At 46.8% G+C, this 8,157-nt stretch overlaps 1 protein-coding gene across 3 annotated transcripts in view; it reads right to left on the bottom strand.

Moving 5' to 3' along the window:
- LOC125036004 (putative ATPase N2B) overlaps positions 1 to 451 on the bottom strand; it is a 9,832-nt gene extending 9,381 nt beyond the window's left edge. Inside the window, exon 1 of one of the 3 annotated variants that reach the window (XM_047628350.1) lies at positions 236 to 451. The gene's annotated coding sequence lies outside the window, so the exon portion shown is untranslated. The other 2 variants (XM_047628349.1, XM_047628351.1) reach the window with 2 other exon arrangements.
- Positions 452 to 8,157: the final 7,706 nt, after the last annotated feature.

The following is an 8,157-nucleotide window of genomic DNA, read 5'->3' as shown; positions in this document are numbered from 1 at the left end:
TTCTTCCAAAGGTAATAAACACCTATATAGTAGTAGCCTTTGGTACATCATAACCGCTACCGGCACACCACACATCCACACATGTTTGTGATTATAGACACATCAGTCCCTCTAATTTCCATTTTTACAAGTGCACATACCTGTAAACCACTAACACCTACTACTAAGCTGTTCTCTACTTAAACAGGGATTGCATAATCTACACTTGAGTTAACAAAAAAGGGATTTTACTAACTTGGCACAGCACACCACTCCTCGATTCTCAGCTGTGAGGGCCAAGGGGACACCAATGGGACGCTATTTTGGGCCTTATTGCTATGCCGAATGAACAGTCGGGTTTTGAAAGCCTTGACCATAACGCGTGTGATTTAATAGTTTGTTTCGAGTGGTTCAAATTCTGATAAATCCCTGACCCCTTTACGGCAACATGATCAGCTGATGAGCGGCGGTGGTTTCCTCGGCGGCCGCGTGGGGGCAGCACCGGCCGCGATTTATGAATGAACAGCAATTGCACGACAAGTTTTCTCTGTATATCTGGATGTGTGCCGATACACATACACGTGTGTGCGTGTGCGTGTGCGTGTTCGTGTGCGTGTGCGTGTGCGTGTGCGTGTGCGTGTGCGTGTGCGTTTGCGTGTGCGTGTGCGTGTGCGTGTGCGTGTGCGTGTGCGTGCGCGTTTGCGTGTGCGTGTGCGTGTGCGTGTGCGTGTGCGTGTGCGTGTGCGTGTGCGTGTGCGTGTGCGTGCGCGTGCGCGTGTGCGTGAGTTCTTACCTAGTTGTTTCAATATGGTAAAGCTAAGCTCAGAGGGTTCCGTCTGCTATATTTAGATTATCATGTAACTGTTTAAATGAATGGACATTTTTGACACACACCACTTTATTTGGGAGATTAATAGATTACGAATCCTGTTAGGAAAACTGAAGTTTTTGACATCATTATCGTCTTCCTTTACTTTTCAACTTTTTACTGTCTTTTCGTTCTTTTGTTCAGTATCATAAAGTTATTTCTATTTACCTTCACTTTTCCTTTAACAAAACTGAACAGCATAATCATGTCGCCCCTTTTCCTTCTTTCATCCGAAGGAGTAAGTCTTATTTTATTTAGTATATCTTCGCTGTTCATGTGTCTTAGAGATGTTGCCCAACTTGTCGCTGCACACGCACACACACACAAACACACATCCACACACACACACACACGCACGCACGCACGCACGCACGCACGCACGCACGCACACACACACACACACACACACACACACACACACACACACACACGCACACACGCACACACGCACACGCACACACACACACACACACACACACACACATATATATATATATATACATACATAAACATACACGCACACATATATGTATTTGAATGTATATATATACATATATACACATACATACACATACACGCATCATCATTCATCATTATGGAGCTAACGCCGGCAGGGGCGCATAGCCGCATCCACCCTCCGCTTCCACCTACGAGGATCCCTCATGGCGAGCCGCCAGGCAGGGGCCCGGCCCATCTCTAGTTCCTCACGACATGTTTGATCGATTTGCCCAAGCCAAGACCTTCTCGGTCGTCCCACAGGCCTCCTCCACCGAGGGTTGTCTCGGACAGAGACAACCTGATGGGCAGGATCATCCTGTGGGAGTCGAGCCAAGTGGCCATATAGCCTGAGTTGGCGATCACAGATTGTGCAAGTAACAGGTCCTGTACCGGTCTCACGGTGCAGCCGTTGGTTGGACACATGGTCCCGCCAACTGTACCCCATGATCCGGCGCAAGGATCTGTTACAAAAGGCGTCAAGACGAGATTCCAGAGCACAAGATAGTGTCCAAGTTTCACTACCATAGAGTAAAACTGGCAGTATCAGGGCCTTGAAAACACGTAACTTGGTCCTTCTGCACAGGTACCGACATCTCCAAATACTCTTGTCGAGAGATTTCATGACCCCTGCTGCCAGGCCAATCCGTCTACTGATTTCTTGGTCTGACAGCCCAGAGTCGTGAAATGCACTACCGAGGTATATAAAGCTCTTTGTGACTTCGATGTTTTCACCGCAAGCACGTATCGACTGTACAGGGTCTCCTAGCAGGCCCCCAAAATCCTGGATCTTGGTCTTGGTCCAGGATACCTCTAGCCGCAGGGGCTTCGCTTCATTGCTAAATGCATCAAGAGCCGCCACAAGGGTTTCCAAAGATTCAGAGAGTACGGCAACATCATCGGCAAAGTCAAGGTCTGTAACCTTGATATTGCCCAGAGTTGCTCCACAGTGACTTTGGACAGTAGCTCTACCCAGTATCCAATCCATGCAAGTGTTGAAAAGTGTTGGTGCAAGAACACAGCCTTGCCTCACCCCTGAACTAACAGGGAAGAAGCTCGACAGGCCCCCACCACACTTTACAGCACTTTCAGTGCCTGTATACAGGTTTGCTATTAGTCCAATAATCCTTATTGGAATTCCTCTTAGTCTCAGGATCTCCCAGAGAGATTCGCGATGCACCGTGTCAAACGCCTTCTTGAGATCGATGTAGGCTGCGAGCAGCCCACGTCCGAACTCACGACGGCGCTCTATAATGATTCGAAGCGCCAGGATGCGGTCTTATTGTGGACTTACCAGGAGTGAAACCAGATTGCTCCGGTCTTTGGTGCCTCAACAGGTGGTCCCTGATACGTCTCAGTAAGATGTGTGCGAGTACCTTGCCTGGTACACTGAGTAGTGTAATGCCTCGGTGATTGCTGCAGTCCCACCGATCCCCTTTCCCCTTCCAGAGAGGGATGACCACACCCCTCAGCAGGTCAGGGGGAAAGGTACCAGTCTGCCAGATGGCAGACAGGACTGCATGCAAGCCCCTTGCCATAGGTTCTCCACCAGCCTTTAACAGTTCAGCTGGGATGCCACAGACACCTGCTGCTTTACCACTCTTCAGCTTGGAGATCGCCCCCCTGATTTCGGTCAGGGAGGGTGGATCCTCGCTGATGGGTGGATCTGGCAGAGGAGTCTCAACATTACCCGCATCCATGTTAACTGTTGGTGGATCAACCTTATACAACTGCTCAAAATACTCAGCCCAACGCACACGCACCCCATCAGGATCTGAGATTATCTGGCCACTTGCTGAGCGGACTGCAGCCGTCTGTGAGGGGGACTTGGAGTTCAGCTTTCTCAGAGCTTGGTAGGCAGGACGAAGGTCATTTACAAGGAAATGGCTTTCGACCTCCTCTGCAAGACTACTGATAAACTGTTCCTTATCCCTTCTCAACAGTGACCTAGTCCTACGCACCAGAGAGCGGTGCAAAGTGCGATCCCCTGAGAGTCGAGCCGCACGACAAGCATCTGTGGCTTCCAGCGTCTCCTGCGAGATGGAATTCTGTCTTGTTCTTGGGCGTTCACCAATGGATTCCTGAGCTGCATCAAGCGTTTCACGCTTGAAGGTATCCCACATAAGAACAGGGTCCGTCTGGCCCTCGAGTGCTGTGAGACGACCAGAGATAGCCTCGGCAAACCCCCGGGTACACTCGTCCTCCCTCAATCTGTCCAAATGAAACACCCTAGGGTGTTCATTTGGGCGACGGGGGGTTCTAAAGTGGACCCGGAGAGTAGCCACTACTATTATATGGTCAGTTCCACAGAACTCAGCGCTTCGATATACCCTGCAGTTCTGGAGGATCCTCCATCGAGTGCTAACGAGGATGTGGTCGATCTCCTTGGCCACTCTTTCTGTATCGCTGTACCAAGTCCAGCGATGCGGGTCAGAACGCTGATACCAGGAGCCAGAAATCCTCAATTTCTGGGACCTAGCAAAGTCACGGAAAAAGAGGCTATTCTCGCTGCCAGCATCAGCTCCTGAGCAATGAGGACCGACAGACATCTCATAGCCAGCTCGATCACAGCCGGATACCGCATTGAAGTCGCCCAGCACAATACGAATATCTCGCCGAGGACATCTGTCTGCCACAGATGCAAGTTTGGCGTAAAACATCTCTTTCACCTCAAGTTTATATACATCCGTAGGAGCGTATACAGCAACAAGAGACATGAAGCCAAATGAAAGCTTCAGTCTCAATACCATAATACGCTCATCGACTGGAGTGACCTCAACTACCAAGGGTTGAAGTCTGCTGGAGATGGCTATGGCTACTCCCTGGAGATGGTGGCCATCGCTGCGGCCCGACCAGTAGTAGGTGTAGCCACCCACACTAATCGTGCCACTGCCAGGTCTTCTCACCTCCGAGAGAGCAGCCACCTCAACTCTCAGCTGTTTCAATTCCCTCGATAGTAGTGGTAACCGATCGTCCTGTCGCAGGGAACGGATGTTCCAAGCCCCCACCCTGACAGTCCGCCTGAGGTCTAACCTCGGGCAGTCACTCCGGGTGGGCGCCACCTCTGCCACCCCTACCGACGCCGCCCCATATAGAGGAGGTTGGCTGGCTGCAGGCCCCATAATCATACACGCACACATACATGTATTTGAATATATGTGTGTATATATATTATATATATACATACATATATTACATAAGTATATATATAGATATGTCACAACGGCGTGAAAACAACGTGATAGGAAAGTTCCTTTAATAGTCCTGCGGGGGGATATAGGTGTAACACTCGGGCATTAGGGTGCGAATCCCGTACCCTGGCCGAGGCAATGAGTTGTTTGTCGCTAGAACTGATGACCTCAGCTGACCGGCGATGCTCAAGAAGAGTCGCAGCTGCAGCACAGTGCCGGGCAGACCGTCTTACGAGACTTTCGAGTTCGACCTGGGTTTTCAATGACTGGATCTTAGAGTGGTCGAGGAGGATCTAAACCTATTAAATGTAAGTGAAATTAAGTAATACTTTGTGTGATAAGTATGAGTGTTTGCCGCGCCTTCCTTATATACTTAGATATTAATCCTTACACAAACCGAGTACACTTGCAATCTACATGAAGCAGCAGTAACCAGGGAATTAATTGCAAGATCACACAAATCAAACATTTATGCATAAAGGAATTTGTACATTTTACACATCTTGAAACCCTACTCCTAAAAGACTGGAATTAAGAGAGAATGGATACTGAGTTAAAATCCATATATAACCAATTTCTGTCAACAGAGCCGACAGTATGACACCGAGAATAAAAGGTCTAGGTTAATTTGATTCCATTTGTTACAATGGATATTCTTGGTGTGACATAGTGTCTGTTTTATTATGCTTCTAAGTCATCCCCTGTGTGCAAGGAATGGCCGGGGTTACCATCCACGAGGCGAGGGATTTGAACGAAGGTCAGCAAGATTGCTAGACGAGATCGCTACCGCTGCACTACACAGCACTAGAGAGAGGAGCAACAAGAAAATAATCAGTGCCTTGTGTAAAAGATGGATTACTTAGAATTTCTGAACCTTTCTTAGTCAAAGTAAATGCAAGCGAGGCGCGTGCCCGTGCGTGCAACTGGAGTATGTGTGTTCGTTCGTGAGTGTATGATGACGTCATAGCGTTGGTGACATCACAGAGAGAGGAATGAAGTTGAATGAACCAAGTCCGCTATAATAAACTTTATTGTATCAGCTTCCTATTTGGTTTTGTTGTTAATTTTTTTGTGTGTTTTTTTTTTATTAGAAACCTTATATGTTAATGGAATGTAAGGTGATTATATTCCCACATACTGGAATGTTTTGTGTAATTCTGATTTAAGAGTGACTTTAGTATTTTTGATAGTGTGCCTTGACAATTCAAATACATGTAATGGTTGATGAGGTAAGCCAAGTGAGGGCAGTGTAGAGATGCAGCGATATTAATCGACCATACTTCTATTCTTGAAATGTACCCTATTTATGTGGCGTAGGTAGAGGACACTGTGGTATATCGGTATCGATAGTGAAGAATTTAATTTCCACAGGTAAACGATACGAGACCAGCAGCTGACTTCCGTGTGGGTGTATGTCGGACGACGAGGTCAAGCTGATGAATACGTTGAAGGCGCTGTGGGAGACGATTCCGAAGGCGACCTGACCCGGACCGCCACAACCCAGCAGAGCACCAAGGCACTTCACTCACGTATGGGTAAACAACCTAGTGATTTTAACCCATGCCGTTTGGATATTGTATCAGGACCAGAAATCATGGAGGGACTGCGAAGCGAGAATGCCGATATGAAGACTGCCATCATGTAAAATTAAGGAGGGTAATTGCTGAAATGAAGAAGGAAAGGAGGGGGACAGTAGCCGCAGCATCGACATCAGCAACAGTTAGCAAGGGGGCAGGTGCCACTGAAGAAGTGACGTCGCGTGCTCGCCCCATTGTGCACCGATGGAAATAGTGACTCGGAAACGGAATGTTGGACAGGACTGAATAGTAGCAACCATATATCTGATGATTTCGCGAGGAGACGAGCTCAGAGGGCACAATTGGACGAGTACATTTGTGAGAACTTGTGGCAAGCAGCTGATAGACAGTGCAGAATTCGATAGAATAAGAAAAAAATGCAACCAGGTACGCGAATGTTTGTCGAAGTTGCAATGAAGAATTGAGATTGTAAACTTTCTAGGAAATGGGAAGGGCCATTTAGGGTTATTCAAGAGGTGAAGCCTTATGTCTACAGGACCAAGGATCTCCGGACGATAAAGACAATGGACGTTCACCTGGAGAACTTGAAGACAGCGCCGGAAGCCGTTATCCCGGGAACTCAAGCGCCGGGGGCTAGACAAGCATACCCAAAGGATACACGAAGAGACCTCCCTGATGGAACTTCACTAGAGGAAGAACAGGAATCACAGTATAAGGTGAGTACTGCACTAAGTTTATCGTTTGCCGAGAGAAACGTTAGTTCTTCGCAAACTCTGAGCAAGAGCAAGACCTGGAGCCAGACACTATTGTTGAGGACACTAATTCTGAGGAAGATGATGGTCTTCCGGGAAGTAGGAAAGGGACCAGCATGAATGAAGGACTAAATGTTAATCCTCAACGAGAGGGTGAATCAGTGCAAGTGACGTATATGAGTGGGCATACAAGGTATAGACCAGCAGGCAACTGCATGTGGGACCACTTGGGGTCTGGGATTAGATAAGGCACAGGCACAACGCTTGTGCCTGTGCCTTATAATATATATATATATATATATATATATATATATATATATATAATATATATATTATATATATATATATATATATATATATATATATATATATATATAATACACATATATATATGCCTTGTAAAACAATCAGTTTTAGTTTACATGTGGATATGATAACCATAACATTGTATTTATGCCAGATTCTCTTTGCAGTACGATGTTGTAAGGAGTGTTGTGTTAGATGAGGACCTGCAGTGGAGACGCCAGTCCACCACTTCGGCCTGGTTTAACTATGCTGAGGAAGGATCAGATGGTGCTCACTGTTGGAAAAACTCCAAGGGATCGGTATGGTCGACTGGAGTCCATCACAGGTTTCAAGAGCAGAGGAAAAGGAAGCCTTTTCGGTACACGACGTTCAGGTGGATGGATGTTCTACGATTAGCTTTACAACGAGCATAGGAGTGATCTTGAACAATTTTTGAGTGGAGTACATCAAAGTAGGAAGTGTACCATCAAATCGAGAGTGGTCCGGAGTTCACCTGATGATGTTACATGGTTAATGGTTAAAAGCAAAATAAAAGTGCTAGACATCTAAGGTCATGTAGCACTATAGTAAATGGTAGTGAAGGTTGGTTGAGTTAGTGGTTAGTTGCTAAAGTTGGGTAAAGGAATTGAATGTGAATGGGTTAAGGTCGGGTAAGGTAAAGGGTTTAGATGAAGTGAAGGATATGTCTGCGTTTGAGGAAAGAAAACAGGTTGTCAAAACAGAAAGTGTGAGATTCTGTAAGGATGTAAGATAGGTTGGGAGGTCGGTGACAGGAGGATAGGTGGGGGGAAACGAGGTATGGGCTGCATCAAAGCGTGGGCATGTCAATAGAATGTGTGGAACAGAAAGAGGGACATTACATAGGGAACATAGGAATGGATTAGAGTGTGACAGCAGATAGGAGTGTGTTAATGAGTTACGGGAGTCAGTAAAAAATGTAAAAGAGGAAGAGGGGAGTGAGTATATGTGTTTTAAAGCAAAAAGGAGTGCATACAGTTCTGTTGTAAGGGCACTGGATTCAGGAGGGA

The sequence above is a fragment of the Penaeus chinensis genome, chromosome 20 (genome assembly GCF_019202785.1).
Source record: "Penaeus chinensis breed Huanghai No. 1 chromosome 20, ASM1920278v2, whole genome shotgun sequence".
Lineage (NCBI taxonomy): Eukaryota > Metazoa > Arthropoda > Malacostraca > Decapoda > Penaeidae > Penaeus > Penaeus chinensis.
The sequence above is the reverse complement of the archived record's forward strand: the minus strand, read 5'-3'. Positions and strand labels throughout refer to the sequence as shown.